Source organism: Cyanistes caeruleus, chromosome 1 (assembly GCF_971803275.1).
Source record: "Cyanistes caeruleus chromosome 1, bCyaCae1.hap1.1, whole genome shotgun sequence".
Lineage (NCBI taxonomy): Eukaryota > Metazoa > Chordata > Aves > Passeriformes > Paridae > Cyanistes > Cyanistes caeruleus.
The window spans coordinates 76,866,229-76,885,421 of NC_141701.1; the positions used below are offsets into that span (position 1 = coordinate 76,866,229).

At 36.0% G+C, this 19,193-nt stretch overlaps 1 long non-coding RNA gene across 1 annotated transcript; it reads right to left on the reverse strand.

The window, feature by feature from the left end:
* Positions 1–2,058: 2,058 nt before the first annotated feature.
* Positions 2,059–18,798, reverse strand: LOC147655622 (uncharacterized). The gene is made up of 4 exons (XR_015289446.1): positions 18,554–18,798; positions 17,811–17,903; positions 8,353–11,778; positions 2,059–7,077 (listed from the first exon to the last, which is right to left on the reverse strand). It is a non-coding gene; the product is annotated as an uncharacterized LOC147655622 (long non-coding RNA).
* Positions 18,799–19,193: the final 395 nt, after the last annotated feature.

Here is a 19,193-nt window from a genome sequence, read left to right on the forward strand (position 1 = left end):
GTTCCTATAGTAACTCATTTCATGCAAAAATACAGAAGGGAAATAGGAAAAATGCTATATTCAAATAGTGCATGTGCAGTGCAGTTTACATTGAAAGGGTAAAGGGTACAGTTCTAGTATAACAGCAAAACCAACCATAGGTAGGGCAGAAAAGTTTAATTATTGTAAAGGTATAAACAGGCTAACAAAATACAAGGCATTCATTAACTGGGGTAATCAGGAAGAAAGTTCCTTTGTGCAGATTATGCCATATTTTACCTCTAGAGATGATTTTTCAGTTTCCATGAAGCTCAACTGAAGAAGTAAAACTAGGCAGACAAGAATATCAGGTGAGATCTAGCCTTACTCATATTTTTAAAATAGCACCCAGTTGTTTAAGAAGAAAGGTGTCATTTGTTCAATTTCTTGTGGTTTATGGGTCATGTCCTTAACTCTTACAAGAGGATAAGGTAGTCTAATGCTGACAGTTTTACAGGTCATTCAAGGATTTCCCTGTTACACATAAGTTTCACTTGTTAGAACTTAACTGCTCTTTTTTTCACCACCTTTTTTCACAAATGTCTCTCATAGCAGAAATACAGCTACAGCATCTCAGGGAGAGTTAGCCAGGAATAATCTGTTTGGATTATATTTTTACACAAAATATCTTACTCATTTTCAGGTCAGAAAATTGCAATGCTGTATTTTTCCTGTCAGGAGAGTTGAAATGATGGCACTTTGTGTGTCTGCTATGGAAGTCCTAAGTTTTATTCTTTTTTAGAGCATTGGAGGACTGACAACTTGATCAGTATCCAGGTTGTTCCATATTATGCAACCTGTTATCTGGTAGGCCTAGACACAGAAAAGTATTAAGTCTTTTCCTTGGGCTTCTTGGAATATGCCAATGAACTGTGAGCTACAAATGATACCAAAAGTTTGTGTCAGAATGTTAACATTTTCTTGATAATTCATTCTGCACTTTTGGAGACGTAATTGCAGACTTTCAGTACCTAAAGGGGACATACAGGGAGGTCATGCAGTGATAGGACCAGGAGGAATGGTTTTGAACTGAAATAGGGTAGATTTAGACTGGATATTAAGAAAAAATTAATTACTGTGAAGGCACTGAAAATAATAAATTAATTACGGTGAGGCACTGAAAGAAGTTTCCCAGAGATGTTGTTGCCTTACTGCTGGAACTGTTTAAGGCAAGGCTGAATGAAGCTCTGAGCAACCTGGTCTAGTGGAAGGTGTTCCTGCCCCTGTTAGGAAAGCTGGGACTAGGCGATCTTCACAATTTCTCCCAACCCAAACCATTCTGATTTTCAGAAAGAAGAAAATGTATAAAGTAATCTGAAGTGCAGTGGAATATTAGGTACTTGAGACAATGATTTGAAGCTTTTAGAAGAAAAATAAATGTGTTAAGAAAGAACAGGTGAAGAAAAAATAATGTTTTCCCTTCTTAAAAAAAGAAGAAATAATTTATTTTTGTCTTTTGTTTCCCCCATACATGGATTTTAATTGCTTCTGAAAATGGCAGATCAACATAAAGGAGAATGCCATTTCCTTTCCTTGAATATTGTAGGGTTTAAAAATGCTATTTGCAATGCCTTTCAGTATAGATCTTACCGCTGCAAAACACAAAATAATTTCATTATTATGTGATAAAACATCAGGGCCATTAAACATCATCCTGGATTCATCTAAGACCATTATTTTTTGGTATTCAGATTAAAGGTTTCTTTCAGGGTCTTGCTGAAGGGAAATTTTTCTGTATGCATAACAGAAGAAATAAAATTAAATTCATATCAAAAAATATGCCCTATGTATATGATAGCAAATGTATTCCATGAAAATTGCCAGACTATAGTCTGTGCTATATTTTTTTCCTTGAGTGCAGTGAGAAAGCTGAAACTCCAATGTGTTATATATATACAGTTTGGGTGGCAAAGACATTCATTAAATCAATGAGAAGTCCCTAGAAAGCACAAAAGGTAAATTTTTATCAGATTTTTAATCTTATTACAACAGTTTTATGTATTACTTTTTAATAATTATCAGGATCTCTAGGGATTGACGTTTCTTTTTCATTTGTGTTCACATGCTTTTTGGGGGTTGTGTATTTATCCCCGTTTTTGGTTTTTGGTTTTTTTGTGGGGTTTTTGCACCAAACTCAGCACTAAGGACCTTATCTCACCCTGGCCAGCCTCACTGAATCTGATTTTCTCTCTCATTGAGTTGATATGTTTGGACTATTGCCAAGCCAACTTGATCTTTAATTATTACGGATAGCAATTCTAGCATTATCCTGATTATGCATTTTGGAAGGAGGAATTGTGTGTATATATTACATTTAAATTACTTCACTTAAATGAAGAGAAAATGTATTCTTAATAATACAAGCTGCAATACAAAATCTATAAAGACAGAAACAAAGAAGGGATAAAACCAGACTACATTACTTTCAGCCAGTAATCTTTTGTTATGCAGTTTATTGTAAATACCATGGATTTTACAAATATTTGTTTACATGTGTTTTGACTGCACATGTTTCCATCCCCTTTCTTCCTTCTTGGAAAGGAGAAGGAATTTCATAAACTCTGATCTCTGAAGTGAAAATATTAAAGCAAATCCATACTTCATTCTTTCATGCAAGACTTTTAAAATTTTTCAGTGATATTACCTACAAGAGATCTGAAGAATCAAGGAAAATTAGGCCTTCCATGAATGAAAAATTTTCTCAGGAGACCATTTATTTTCTGCCAAGTTAGAACTATATAGTCAATATAGTTCAAACTATTTAATACTGATTCTGCACATGAAGAAAATGTGCATAGCATTATAGTGGCCTACATTTTTCAAAGCAAACTAACTTAGAATTATTTATTAAAAAAATAATGACGTAACCTGGGAAATGTTGCAAACCACTACATTGTTACTAGTTATCTAGAGAAAAGAAACCTGAAACTAGTATGGCACCTATAACTCAGTGGTAGGAAATATCACCAGAGACAAAACCAGAAATTATTACTGGAGCAATAATCTTACCAGAGTACCACAGCTGAAACAGAATTTCTTACCTTGATTGTTGAGGTAAATTCCACCTTCATTACTGGAAGCATGCTGTTAGACAAACTCTGAGCTAATACTACATTGGAACGATGGCATGTGGAATAACAAAGTTGGGAACTGGGAGCAAACAGTAATGAGAAGCTAATGAAGAAACTAAATCTTAATATACACTCATAAGTTGTGCTTCTGTGAACAGAAACAACCCACAGAACAGTACTGTAAATGATGCACAGAATTATGTTTTACAGCATCAGCCAAATTGCCTTTATTTAAATCAGAAGCTTTCTAAATTCAAGGAAATGTAAATAAAGTTGTCATTAGCAATGTGTTGCACTAGTCAAGATTAATTGGATAGCTGTTTGAAGAACAACAGTTCTGATTTAAGATTATGAAAAGCTTGCTATTTGCTTTCTCTGTAGTGTTTCTTTAAGATAGCATACTGTCAGAATTAATACTGAGAATTGAAGTGGTAATGCAATAAAGAAATGATGGTTAATATAAACCCATGGACTGTATTTTAGGTAAGTTAAAAAGATATTTTTGATTAGGGATGTAATTGAATAGTCAATTTCTTAAATGTTAATCCAGAAGATTCATAAGCATATTGTAGCTGTATAAAAACATCGGTGTTGATAGGAATATGTGGATATGCGAGAGGTGAAGTGTGGTTTCTTACTGTATGACATATTGTTTTTACAGCATTATCATATTGGCAATAATGATGAGCCATAAGCCTTGACATGTTTTTGTAAAGAAAGGAAAAGTATTTCTAGTACTCAGATTGCTGGTTTTCTGAAGGAGAAAGAAGAATACTAGATCCATAGTTTTTGTTTTTTATATTTGACAGGAGTCCACAGAAATATATATGTACAAAATATGTTCCACTTTGAGAAATGAAAAATTTCATTTTACATTTTTCTTTCAGCCCCAACTTGGCTGTATTGTACTGTACACCTGCATAGCTCTGTCAGCTCCAAACAAATGTACAGAGTAAAACTTTTGTAGTCCAAATAAAGTTTCCAAATCATATCCTTTCTCAGTATTCAGGTTGATATGATACTTTGCAGGTAAGAATAAATAATCAGCTTTTGCCCCTAATGACTGGAAATTTATGCTAGGCATGCCAGAGAACATTAAACTCTACAAAGAGAGGAAGCAAGAACAAGAAGGCGGTGGATGTGTCACAGAATAAATGGTTGAGTAATTTGTCAAAACTTTTTTGTCATCCTCAAAATATATGGATTTTAAGAGAAGGTCTCAGATGTGCGATGTTTTGCCAAATAAACAAGGTTTAACTGTGGCATTTTATAGTCAATTTCTTCAGCATTGCAGTAAGGCATTCCAATTATGTTTGGACAGAAAAAAAACCTACATCTATTATTTCTCTTGCTAATGCATAATAAACTACTGGTTTAAATCTGCATAATTTTAACCAACAAAATAAAGCAAACTTTTTTGACAAAGACAGCTGCATAGGATGTAGAAATGATTCTAATATGAAGACAGGGGGGAAAAAAGTAATAAGTGATAGGAAACATAAAATATTCCTCAAATTAATTCATTTAATAATGAATAAATATTTTCTATAAATGCATGTATTTTAGAATTTTGACATGGAAATTAAGTGCAAAGAAAATAGAAATAAATAAGAAAAAAAAGCAGATGAAATTAACTCATAAAAGAAAAAATGTTCTGAGCAAATGACTGATTTACTGAAAGTGGTCTTATCCAGACATACTTAAATATGAAGTCTTGAAAAAAACACTAAGGAAGTAAAGCTTATTTTGAATTGTTAAAATTTCACGTCTCATTTGGCTTTGATATATATTAATTTGTAAAAATGAATTTGTTTCCTTTTTATCCTTCAGTAAGTCAGATATTGAGATTTCAAACTGTTCTGGGTAAATTCTTGCAAAATGTGGAAAATTCTGGAAGTAAAAAAACCTTTCAGAATTTTATGAAAAAAATATTTCCTCTTTGCAATCACTTTTGCTAAAATTGACCTCTTTCCTCTAAAGACATGAATCCAATCATTCCTTTGATGAATTCTTTCTTCACATGGAGGGTTAAGAGGTAAAAAGAGCCTTTTTTTTTCTCACAGTGCTGAGAAAAAAGACAAACACTTCTCACAAATTGTCATTCACAGATCCACAGAATAATATCCTGCCCTATTCTATGAAAAAAAAAACCAAACCAACCAACTGAAAAATAACAATAAACCTGCTTCCCTTAGTGTTTAGGTATAAATGGGTTGCTTCAACAGATTGAATATGATTTCCTATTGATGCTTCTCTGTCACCAGTATTATTGTTACATCTACAAATTAATTTCAATTGAAGTAGCACTGCAATAGTAGTAGTACTACCACAAGGTAAGGCATACAGTGTGGGGAACAAATAGGAGGAAATTGAGATCTGCATGCTATGTTGGCTTTGAGGGGAAAGAGATGTGGTGGGATAGGTCACACAACTGGAACACTACACTGAGTAGATGTAACATTTTTTAGAAAGAACACAAGAAGTGAAAATGGGGAGTCACCCTTTTGGGAAAGAACAACAGAAATTCATGGAGATCTACCTAGGATTGGATGATGAGCCACTTAAGAATTCATGATTAGTGGGCAGGCCAAAATGGGTAGTCTTGCAGTGGACAACATCCTGGCACAGATTATTATGGATCAGATGGTAAAAAATGCTCTTCTGAACTTGATTTTTAAAAAGTAGAGAGTTTTGGTGGGAAATCAGAAAGTTGGGGCAGTCTTGGCTGCCATGTTTAAGAGAGGGTGGAGTTCAAAATCCTGGGATAGGCTGGGGAGATGGGAGTGGAAAACAAAGGTGAAAAAACAGGATCACAGCCTTAAGCTTTGTACAAGTCAATTTAGGCCTCTTTGGAGAATTTCATGGTATAAATTTGTAAAGGAAAGAGGTGTCTAGGAGAATCAATGGGTTTTCAAGAGTCACTTCCTCTAAACTCAAGAATGGTTCATCCTGAGCAAAATAACATCAAGCAAATACGCCACGAGGCTTACAGAAACGAACAAAGAGCTCATTAAAATGCTTACATATGAAATTGGAAGTGTAGAGACCTGGAAGAAGTACCTGGTGATCCAGAAGGAATTTAGTCACTCTCAAGGACTGAGAGTACTGGGGGTTAGGATTCTTTCCTTTTGTTCCTTTTTACTTAGGGATTTCTTTTTCCCATAAGTTGCTAGGGAACACTAATTACTGAGTACTTAAGAAAAATAGAAGTGGCCACCCTTCCACATGGGGAGGAGGGCATCTGGTTGCACTTCTCTTATCTGGGAATTTTTCTCCAAGGACAGAGAGACCAGGAGAATTGGACAGGTAAACAACAGGGCTGGGGCAGCTTCTATCTCTCTCTCTCTCTCTCTCTCTCTCTCTCAGCTGTGGAGGAAGGCAGTTGGAGCTGCTGCTTAGGGAAAGGAATTCGCTGTTGCTGCTGGAGCCCAGCCCAGATGTGCTTCTTCTGCTGTGGGATGAGTCTCTGCTCATGAGAGCAGCCACTCAACTGGAACATATCCCTGTATGCTCGGGTGCCCAGGATCCTGAGTTCACCCCTCCCTGCCCTGCTCAGAGCCCGGCCACCGCGGTCCTGACCCCACCACTTCTTCAGCACTGCTCTGGGTTTCACTGCACTGTAGCCCCACACTCCCTGCCTGCCAAGACATCCTGCCATCCCAGCTTATTGCTTCTGAGAGTCCTGCTGGGGCACTGGGATCGACTAGGAGGAGTTTATGAAACAAAGCCTCTCCTTTTCCCATCTTGGACAAAGCGGCCATCACTGCATGCTCCCTGAGCCCGCTGTACAGCGCCCCCTGCAGCCGCGGGGGAATCACAGCACCTCCCTACCCAGCCCGGAGCCACCAGCGCCCCTGCTGGCTGTGCCCAGAACTGCACCGAGGGGGAAAGTGCCTGTGGCCGGGAAGGTGTTGCTGGGTTCCCCTTCTGTTTGGTGTTAATGCTGTCGTTGTTGTTTGTTTGCTTTGTTCTACATACCTGTAAAGAACTGTTATTCCTTGTCATGGGGTAGCTTTACCTTTAAGACAGCTTGGAGGGAGAGGAAGTTGAAGCTGCTGGTGGCTGATGGGAGTTTTTCCTCCTGACCAATTATCGGTCATTTCCAAGAATTGACAGCAGATCTGACCATTAAAAAGTGAATTCAACTTGTAAATACCCCCTTAAGAAGTACAGACAAAATTCTCTTGCCCTCTTTGGTTTCCGGCTTCGGACAAGGTAGCAAGGCTCTGTCTCGGCCTCCTCCCCCCCTCTCCAGGCCTACAAGGCTGCGGGGTGGAGGGGGGGAGGGGGAAGAGAAGCAGCGCTGGTCAGCCGAGCTTGGTTTTCAGTTTTTGCTGCTAGACTGAAACTTAACACCATGAACTCTTGCAGTTTTCTTAAAGCTTTTAATTCTTTTACTACCTGGATAAACATACAGATTACTCCTTTTCTCAGAAAGACAGAGAGACAATCAACATAGAAGAGACATCATAGAACCACCAAAAAAACAGTGAAAAGAGTTAAGTTTAAATAAGAAAGAGAGAATAAGGAGATGCTTTACAGCTGAAATATCTTTCTGTTAAAGCTATGGAGATGGACAATAATAGTATAAAAGACTCCTTTAATTCATGATAAGAGTATTAGGAGGAATGAGATATTCAAAGTGTAACTTTTGAGCAGAAGAGAGAGAGAGTACTTGTGATACTGTGAGTTGCTGGGATTGAGTTGAGTGAAGATTTTGAAGCTTTGGGGGCAAAGAGAAAACTGTTTTCCAGGAAGGCTGACAGAGACAAATGAAGAAGACTTCTGCCTTTGAATAACTTATCCTTAAAAATAAGATTCCTAAACTCTGTGACCCATACACACCTCGGAGATGTGAAATGGGAGGAGAAGATCTAATGACAGATTTCCGGGCAGCTGGCATTAGAGAAATAGAAAACTATGATGAAAAATAGTTTTCTCGTGAGAAACTCCGTAGGCTAACAGAAAGAGACTTCTGTTTCTCTACAAAGACTGATGAAAGACTGTAGCAAGAATTAAGACTGTTTTTAACCACCAAAGTCCTAAAGTTATTTGTCTCTATGTTGTCATGTGTACAGAGAAATAGTTAAGATGTAGAAGATAAGGGGGTTTTCTGAAAGTTTATTCTGGTATTCTCATTCTTGTAGTTTGTTAATAAACTGTCTTTATTCCTTTTAAGTCTTAAGCCTGTTTTGCTCTTGTTTTAATCCATATCTCACAACAAAAAAATAAGTAGTTCTTTTAGTTACTGGTTTAAAACCACGACATTCCTATTCTCATATAGTTGCTGAGAGCTCCCTAATTATAAAATTATAATAATTCGGAGGGAGGATATTTACATTTTCCATTCGAAGGGATGCTCCTGCCTTCCTTAGCAGACACCTGTCTTTCAATTCAAGGCAGAGGGATAGGTTTAAAAAGTCAAAGTCCATCTGGGGTTGTAGCTGGCAAGGGGCATGAAGGGTAAAATGAGGGGCTTCTACAAGTAAATCAAGAAAAAATGTTTTAAAAAATGAATGCAACTGAACATCAAGTTACGTTAATTTTCAAATGTTATTTGACTTTAGTCATACACATGGCATATCATATATTGTTTTACTTAACTATTCAGAAAATGTTTTAGTAATGAAGTGAAACTGTTTTCTAGATGTTGAATTAATTGTAAGTAATAAAAAGAAAGAAAACTAAGTCCAAAGACCTGTTGATTTTACATTTTGTTGCTCTCTGGCAGATTGGTGGATGAATCAGTAGTTCTGACTGAATTTTGTGTAACTTTTAAAAGAAATTATGTATTTAATGCTAGAAATAGAATGCCAACTGTTTTGTAGAAGATGAGAAGACTTATAGGCCAGAGTTTAAAAGAAGGGCTATTTTATTTTGATTATATGTTCCAAATGTTTGGGCTTTTCTTAGTCTGTTCTATCACAAACCCACACATGCAAACAAAATATGCTGACAAATTCAGCTACTCAGAGGTATAACCCAGTCCTTTTTTAGTATGTCATAGGGTGTGTACATTTTCTATTTCATAAACAAATCAGAGAACTGCTATTTAAATTTGCTATCTGAAAGCATGATAAACGGTGAGTTAACAGACCTTTTAGAGACATAAAATTCAAATGCTTTAAGCAGTTTCCCCATTGTGATTGCAGATACCCTTGGAGACTGCACTTATTAGACTAAAAAGGATTGTAAATTCATAACACAATGAATAGCTGAATGTTGCTGTGCTATCACCATCCTTCTGCACAGCAATGTTCTCAGAATGATACACAGTACTTTCTTTGCTGTTAACCAGACTGAACATTGATTCTTGCAGTGCTCAAGATCTGCAAAAAATTATGGGTAACTTATGTCATTTTGGATGACTTGATTAAGAACAGGAGAAAAGAGAGATTTGCCACACTTGAAACTGACTGTCCAAGACATCTAAAAGTGCCTGAGAAATGTGGAATTATGACCAGTAATCTTAGGTAGTAGTGATGAGGGTGATATAAAAATGGAAAAGGCAAAGTTAGCATACAAAGCTAAACTAACAGCTTCCCATATAAAGAAAAAACCTAATGATTTAAGAATAATTACAGTACAGCATTTGAAAAATCAAATTTCTTCAAGAGTCTTTTGCAATCAAAACTGAGTTCTTGGTTTGAGGCAACAGTGTTATAAACATGAGAGAGGACAAGAAACTCTTGTGACAATGAATGAAAACAATGTGTGTCTGAACTGACAATAAATTAATTCAAAGTAAAAATTATGATGTGACCACAGTCAAGGAATTTATTAAAAGTTGTTAGTAATGTTAGTTGTTAGTTGTTAGTAATGAAGAAAAAAATGAGAAAAAGTGAGCCAAAATGTACAAAGGAAAATATAAAGGAGAGCTAGACCATCATTGTAAAAACACTGTTAAAAGTGATTTGAAAATCTTTAGAATGAGAACACTTATTATCTAGAAATTGAAAAAATTCTGAGTTTCCAAAAAAAAATTCTAAGGGGTTTTGAATGGTTTAAGTGGTAACAGAAGTTCTTAAGAAATGCAAGAAAAATATCTACTAATGGTAAGATAAAAAGTCTGTGATGTCACATTTGATTTTACAGACAATAACCAAGCCAAGAAGTTAATGTGTCAAAACACACACATTAAAAAACCCCACCTTTCAACAACGGGTAAAATATGCCCTTAGCATGATAGGGGACAAAATATGGGGCCATGCAAAATCATATGAGTAGTAGAGATCAGCTGACTCAATTAGCATAGATTTCACTAAAGTACAAATGCATAAACTTTTGTATAAAGATAAATCAGAATTGCCAAGTCTTTGCTCCTGGTGACCCAGCTGGTTTTGCTTTCATTACACTGAAAACAAAGCAGAGCAGGAAAACACTTGTTGAATGAATCCATGGCATCTTCCAGAGTTTAAGTGAGATGGAACCAATCACAAACACCTGAAAAGCTCATCACCTGAAGAGATGAGCACCCGAAGAGCTCATCTCCTACTGTGATCATTGTTTTGAAATCCTGTCCAAATTTTCTTTAAAACTGTCATACTGGATGGCTGATGATATCACTAAGACATCTTCTTCAGACCTGAATAAACCTGATAAGTTTAGATATAGTGATAAAAGTCGCCATATCTTTAGTTTGTCTTATATTATCCAAGATTTCGTACTGGGGTAATTTGCTTAGTGGTGCAAGAACTGCCATGTCCAGAAAACTATGTAGGCTACACTTTCAAAGGATGGAATACATACATTTTTTCTACATTAAGAAGATTCTCCAATTGGTGCTGAAAAATATAACAGTTGTTGAAAGTAACATACTTCATATGCCATTTCAGTTATACTCCTGAAGAATATTATCTGTTTCCTGTCACACAAAGAGTTTTCACATTGAATATTACTGTGTTGTTCTAGGGAGACACAAGGTTTCTGTGTTCACAGATAGTATAATCCTTTTTGCAGACTTTTTGCAGACTTCTGTGTCAACAGAATTAGTTGTCATAGATATCTCTAGCTAGACAAGATAGTTTCAAGTGTTCTGAGTAGCTTAGTTTTGTACACATCTTGCTTGCCAAATGAATTTTAGTAACTTATTTTCATATGTATTCCCAATGAGCAAAGAAACAGCCAATGGTAGAAGGGCTCCCTTCCCTTTGGGGTGGCAGTGGTCCTGGCAGGCACTGTGACTTTGACAGTAGCAGCAGCAGTAGCAGCAGTAGCAATAGCTGCCCCTTCTTCCAAGACTTCAGCAGGAGTAGCAGAAATTGCAGCTTGCTGCATGTTAAAAGGAACAGTCTCTTTTTTTCCCATAGTGGAGGTAAGACTGACTCCACTTCTGGCTTCCCAGGACTTAACATTTTCTGCTGAAACCGTACCTCCTTGCCATAATGTGGGTGGTACAGAATTAAACTCCAAAATCTTTTCCCTCTCTACACAGGACAACAGAATAAAATACTAATGTGTGATTCTGTGATTCAGTTTTTTATAGCACTTCCCTTAAACTTGTAACGGGACTTGTGTACAGTTTCACAAGTTACTGTAGAATAACATATTTCAGTAAAACAGTTCAGAAATATAACGTGAAAGCTGGATACCTCCCACATGTTTTGTGCACTTGAACACCACGTAGAGAGTCTCTCCGAAACCACCTCTTACTGCAGTAAGAAAAGACTGATTGTACTGCTTCCTGGTCCTGTGCAATAAAGAGTTAAAAAAATAAGCTCAGCTGATGAAGTATGCTCATTACATATAGAAATTAAACTAGTAGACAATTAAATCTGTGAAGAAAGCATCTAAAATTAATTTTCTTTGTGTAACTACTCTTTTCTTTTAGGAGACAAAGGGTCTGATCCACTATGAAAAGTAATATAAAGAAAACACTATTTTCCATTTTTCCATAAAAGATTTCCATCTTACCTGGGAGCCCCTGCCAGTCATATACACAAGCTGTGAAGTGTCACAGATCACCACAATAATGGAATCTGAGCTCAACAGGATAAATGTGTCATTCAGAGAAACAAACTCTTACCTCGCTCTCAAGACCAGTAAAACAGTTGCAAACCAGAAGAATATAGGGAGTGCAGGAATCCTGATATGTTCTGTAATCTTAAGGGCTGCGGGCAGGGCTGCAGGGTCATGCCACTCTCACCCACTTACCAGATGAAGACAGCTTTAAACACATTGTTGCTATCTCAAGACCCTGCTGCTATAACTCTAACAATGACTTTGCTCTCTGACCCTTCCAAAGACTCAGAAACAGGCACCTGCTGAGTTACTGAGAGCATTCCCTTTGGAACCAGGACAATAAAATCAAGAAATAACCTGCATTCTGGATCATGCCATATGATAAAGAAACCTAATGGATTTGTGGCTTCCTCCTGTGCATAAGGTCATCATAGAATTTTTTTCATCTTGTTCCAGACTCCAATAGGACATGCTGCACTATTTAAATTCAGAATGCATCTCTTCACAAACATAAATACTTCAAAGTGCCCTTTCTTTTTGAAGCAAAATAGTCAGAACAAAAAGCAGAAAACTTTATGCAAGAGTGGTGACCACAAGTTTTTTACTACCCAAAGGGGTAAAAGGACCAATAAATCTTTTATAGTTTCTTTTGAACCATTAAAACTAGCACTTCAAGTGCTTTTTATTCAATGAAAAGCTTTTGCAGTGTGAACACCCAGATCAGTTCATGTGTTTAACTTACTCATTAGGCTGCGCTAGAGGTAAAGTGGCTTTGAGAGTGAAGAAAAAGTGCCTTGAGAGGAAGCTGAAGGCATTCCACGATCACAGCATAATGTCAGAATGTTCACAGTATTGTTCTAAATTGAACTAAATCAGATCAAATTATGCTGTCAGAGTAAAATGGGACCCAATTATACCTTTTTTTTCTTATTTTTTAAACTGTTTTCTTTATACAAAAAAATAATGACTTCAGAACATTTAGTTAAAATTTTGGATTTACCAGAAAATATAAATTATTGGAAAATGCTTAAAATCTTCAAGGTTATGAAAGGATGAGTTTTTAAACATTTGGAACCCAACCATTGAAAAGGAGGAACCAAAAGTGAACTTGAAGCCAGAGAGCCCAAGCTGCTGTTGAAAGCTGATCAACTTGGACCAGGTTGCTCAAGGTTTTATTTGCCTGGACATAGAAAATCTGTTTATTTCTATAAATTTTGAAACTTTAAAAGCAGTCAAAATTTTAAGTGCTTTATTACTCCAAGTTATAGTAGTCTTCTAGTGTCATCAAATTTAACTGGCAAACTAAACCTCTGGAGTCCCACCAATGAAGTTAAATGGTTTCTCTGCAGAATGGAGAACTCTCTTCAACAGATGTTTTCTCCTAAAACAAACCCCACAGAGAATTGAGCTATTCCATTAAAATTGTCACCAAAAAAAAAACCAAAAACAAAACAAAAAAAAACCCCAAAAGGAACCCCCTCCAAAAAAAAACCAAAACCCCCCAAAACAAAGACAGAAACAAACCCTCAAAAAGGCATGCAATAATAGTTTATTTGAAAGAAAAAAGCAGCACCAAAACCCACTAAAACATATATATATTTCTATAGAGAAAAAATAATATAATTAATTTATTTGTTAACATGCTAACACTTTTTTCTGCAGCAGTGATGAATCTGACTGAACATTTACTACAGATAAAAACATACAGTATTTTAAAAAAATAATATTTCTGGCATGCTGACACAACTCTGTAGACTTACCTCTGACCAGCCAATAATTTGTACATTTTGAAAACATATAGTAAATTTATTTAGAATAAAACTAAACCAAAACCAAACAATGAGCATAACAAAACCAAACAATGAACACAACAGAACAAAACTAAACATGAATGCTGAATTAATTCAGTAGTGACACATGCTAAGAATCTATTTTGGCCATGTTACTGACCCCCCTTTTTTAGAGTTTCTACTTATTTTTGGTCTAAACTGAAAAATAATTTATTTTTTCCCCCTGTAGGTCATGCCATAAATGATCTGCAAATGCATGTGGTTTCTGATAATGATGTGTGTCTCCAGCTGACACTCAGAGAAGTTCTGTGTCATGTAGTGGTAGTTTTCCCAGTTGGATGGAAGTGATTCAGGCAAAAAGAGAGGCCACCATTTGGGGAAAATTGTGATTGAGATCTATGGTTGTATGATGTGTGAACAAATGATAACAGACAATCTAAGACTTTGTTGATCATGTATTTACTAAAGGTATCTTAAGTCATGTGCCTTCCTGCTATATTTACTTAAATTATTTCTTTATACATGTATTAAAAGAGGACAAGAATTCACTTAGTAGCTTGCCTGCCTTGATAGCTCATCAGTAAGAAATACATGAACTAAATGAACAGCAATATTCATTGATGTTAATTTAAAGTATGGTGCACAAAAATGAATCTACCCTTTCCTTTGTCATTTAACACTTACCACTTTCTTTGATAGTTTCTGAAATTGTTCCTGAATACCAGTTTTAGAATCCTAAATATAATTTATGTCTGTGTCAGAATGCTACTGTCAATAATATGAGCTTGTGTGAAAGGATTTTTTCTTTCATTTTTACTTAATGTCCATGTCCAGGTATCAACTGTTAGAAAGAAAACACCTTGGGAAAAATAAGAATTCAAATTGACATTGTAGATGACTGTAAAAAGAATGAGACTTCTTTCCACCTAAAATATGAATAACAATATTTTTTCCTGTAAAGTTTCAATCACATCACCTTTGCTCCAGTCCTGAATTTCCTTGGGAAAAAACGGTAATTTCCCATTAACTTTTCCTATAGCTCTGATTCGAGTATTTCATAAGCCAGAGGGAGACCCATAGCATCTGCCAACACAGAATAGGTCTGATTCATATTTCAGATAGAGGATGAACCATTTAGAATATACATATATATATATATTTTCTATACGGTAAAACTTTACAAGCATTATGGTAGACTTTAAAATTGCATATATTATGAGCTTGATAATTGATGGAAACCATTAAAACCTTTTTACATTTTTTAATTTAATTGATTTTTTTTTTGACTCCATAAAATATACAGTTTTCTGGTTAGGAAAGTATTCTTGGTATCCACAGGGAAAAGAGAAATGTCTATTTATATCTTTCACATGTGTTTCTAACCCTAAGTTTTCTTCTCTGTGAATTTTCGCTAAGAAACTGTCCTAGGGTGACTTTATAATGCTTGTATCCCCAACTGTCTGTTCTGCTTATGCTGGATATTGAGTTCTGTGCTTTTAAGACTAGATCTGAGAGCAAAGGGTGAAAGGGAGAAGGGAAAATGGTGGAATTTTTTCATGGTTGCATTCAAAACCAGAGAGATAAGTGCTTCAGTCCTCTCTCCCTTGGTGAGTGTTGTCTGCAGCATGGACATGGAGCCGGAGAGAGCTCTCCTTGGCTTTTAGGTTTTTTTTAAACAAGCTGAGGCAGAGAAGTTCCCTCGTCTGTGGCTTTTTCTTTTCCTGAACTGTTCAAATCTGCTATGGACAAAAAACCCAGAAAAACACTGGGAGATCACACCTGTGGCCCACCAGGGCCCAGGACGCAGCATTCCAGAGCCAGTGGGACTGACAGATACTCAGTAAGCCAAGAAACACCACAGAGGACTCTCTCTGAACTACATAAAGACTTTCTGAATTTGTCATCTCTTCAGAACAAGAGGATTTATTGTTTAATAATAATTTTTTATGCTTATGAATACTTTGCCTGTTAAATAAACAGTTTTTTTCCACTTTTCTCAAAGGAGATTTAAGTCTCCCAGAGAGGTGAGGGAGGGGTTGCTTGAATTTGCTTTCTAGAGGGACCCCTTTGGAGGTTTCCTCCCAAATTTGTCCCAAACCAGGACAGAAACTTATCAAATTATTTTCCTTCTCAATTAAATAATACAGAACAGTATCCAGCTAACTTGCTGTGATAATTTCAGAGAACATACTGGCATCTCTCTGTGGTGCTTCTTCATAAAAACACAAGCCTATGGTCTGTAATGTGAGAATTGGCAAGTAATACATTTGTGTTAATGAAAAGTTTGTTGTAAAGAGGCAAGACCAAAGATGAGGATGATTATTTTTCTATGACATTGTTCTCCACACGGTTCTACACATGTAACTATGACCGCAAATAACAGAACATCACTTTCACTCCTGTTTGTGCCTGAAGTAATACATCCATTCTGATGATAATTGTACAGACTCTAAGAGCTATCCAATATAAGACAAAAACATCAGGTAGCTGAATTCTGTGGGGTGCTAGCTTATCTTCTACAGCACCAAGTAGGGTACGAAAAAAATCATAAAAACTAGTATTAATTCCACATAATATAAAACTACTAGAAACTGGATAATGTATGATTGTTTTAGAAGGAATATCCAGCTCAACAACATGAATCAATATCCTCAGATCAAGAGCAGAGTTTTCACTGATCTTGACAGGAGTTGAGTAAAGTCTATATGGAATTGTTTCCTTGCTGGTAGAAGTATGAAACATACAAACATAAATGGTAAAAGTAGGAAAAGAAGAAGATGAGGCTGCTGTGCCCACAGCAGAAAAATAAGTGTCTGGCTGAAACAAAAGACTATTGTATGATGTTAAAATTTGTTCACTTAGTTAAAAGCCACAATAGTTAGGAAATTAAGCCTTTGCTGGCCTTTCAATGGAGTAGGAAATGCTGGATGCAGTACTTTAGAGAAAATAATTGACATAATTGTTAAATTAATCACTGAATGCCAGCAACTTTTAAATCAATGGACGGAATTTGACAGCTCCTAATATCTGCACCTTGTATATGTGTGTGTGTATTGCATTACATAGAAGTTCAGTGAGTTCATAGTCTCTGGGAGAGCGCAGTATTCCCTTTACACGTATGTGAGGACATTAGCACTAAACAAAAAACTACTTTGACATTAATTTTTAGATAAACTAGTTTTGTATGTTTATGTTTTAATATCATAGTTTTATGGGCAAGTAAGATTGGATAGTGCTAACATTATCTAACTTAGAAATTATATTCAGTGAAGAAGGAAGCATATTCTATATAGAATGAAAAAAACCCTGAGACATGGATTACAAATAGAAGTGTTTAAAAAATAGTTATTTAAAAAAATATTTTATTATCATATATATTATTATAATTACTATTAATTATTTTATTAAATATTTAATTTATTTTTTTTAGTTAGACAAATTTAGGTTTTGAAACTTGGAATCCTCAATTCTATTTAAAATGTAAATACCTGTAGTAATGTAAGTTAAATAAAATCCTTGCAAAACGCTTCTTATTTACCTCAATTGCATCAAGAACAATGAGCCTGTTTCTTCAAATGCCATAAGCATTTATCTGTTTAATAGATACTATCAATGAAAGATAGAATTATTTTGACATTTTTGGGGATTTCTTCTAAGCTTCTGAATAATTAATAGGAGCTTAAAAAAGTACAAAGATCTCTAAATATAGGCTTCATTTTTATATTGGGATATATACTTTTGCCATGTAGCTTTGAAGTGATTTTATTATCTAGAATTTGTTTTAAAACCAAGCCAAGTCATTAATGACTAAAAATATCTGCTCTCTGTGATCAGACTTTAGTGAAAGGACTTGAGTGTGAGTACTTCCAAATCCTGATTTTTACAGGGATTAAATAATACTAAGCTAGTATGATCACTTGCTCTTTAAAGATGATCCCACTAATACCTTAGCTGAATTGGCAAGACTTACAATGTTCTACCATTCCTTTTATCTCTTTTGTGAACAGATGTATAATTTCTTGACTATGAGACGAATGCAATTTGTCAAGACCACTGGATTCAGCTGAAATACGGAAACAGAGAAGTTCAGAGCACATGCAGAAGCAAGCCAAGGATTTTAACTTCAAATATCATTTAAGTGTAGTGTATTTTCCTAGCATTTTAAGAAAGGCATTTTAACATAGAAATAATAGAAAAAAAAAATCCATAAGCATGTGGTAATTGACACATTTTGAAACTTAACAGGAATGTGTGTTTTCTGCGTAAAAATTTTGATACTCTGAAGGAAACAGATAATATCTGTATAATTTTAATTTATGGAATATCCATTATAAATGCATTTCAGTGGTAGTTCAACGTAGGAGATGGTTACATGTGAAACTTAATCTTGAACTAAACTTTTGAAGCCCCAACAATGATAGTGTTAAAAGCCAGGTTGGATAAGTCCTGGAGTAACCTTGTTTAGTGAGAGGTGTCCCTGCATATGGCAACAGGGATTGGGACCAGATGGTCTTTAAGATGCATTCCAGACACCAGATATGCTATAATTCTAAGATTCTAAAAATTGTGACAAAAAACTATGATGAGTTGTAAGGGATCTACAAGGATCATCAAAGTCCAGTGTTGTAGTTGATAGCTTGAAATATATCTTTTCTCCTTTTTTAGTTGTGATTCTCCCCCCACCCCCAGCTTCTCTTTCTCTTAATTGTTTACCTGGTGTCAAGTTACCATGGTTACTGAAGTTTCTCTCCTCAGCCCCACGGCGAGAGGCCGGATAGAGTAAAGAGAAGACCCCGCTGGCATTTCCAGCTGCTTGAAGTTTCTTTAGCCCAGGAAAGCACGGGGTTGAGAGAAGAGAACCCTTCTTTCCAACAGGGAAGTTTGTAACTCTGTTTTTCCTGTCCCAGAATGCCTCTGAGCTATGGAAGCTGAGAGGCCAGGCTTACCTTGCCTTCCCTTTCTTTCCCCCCTGGGTTGCCAGGAAACCAAGCCCCCCCTCTCTCCTCCTCTGCCCCTCTGTGGAGAATACTCCTACACCTTTGTGGGCATTGGAAGAAGTTGGTGTCTGTTATTTCTTATCTTGGTGTGTGTAACCTTGATTTGTAGAAAGTTTGTAAGATGTACTAACTGAGAAAAATAATTGGTTCTCTCTCTGATGTTCCCTCCCTCAGAGAAACCCTGTTAAAAGAGACCCCCCCAGACCCCAAATCCTTTGTCTCTCGTCCCTTGGATTCCCCTTCACAGAAATAAACTGTGGAATGCAAACCAGAGAGAGAGTCCCCCCCTGATTTCTTTACTTGCTCTATAGACTTGAATTCTTGAAAAAAATCAGTGAATCTCACAAACATATGCT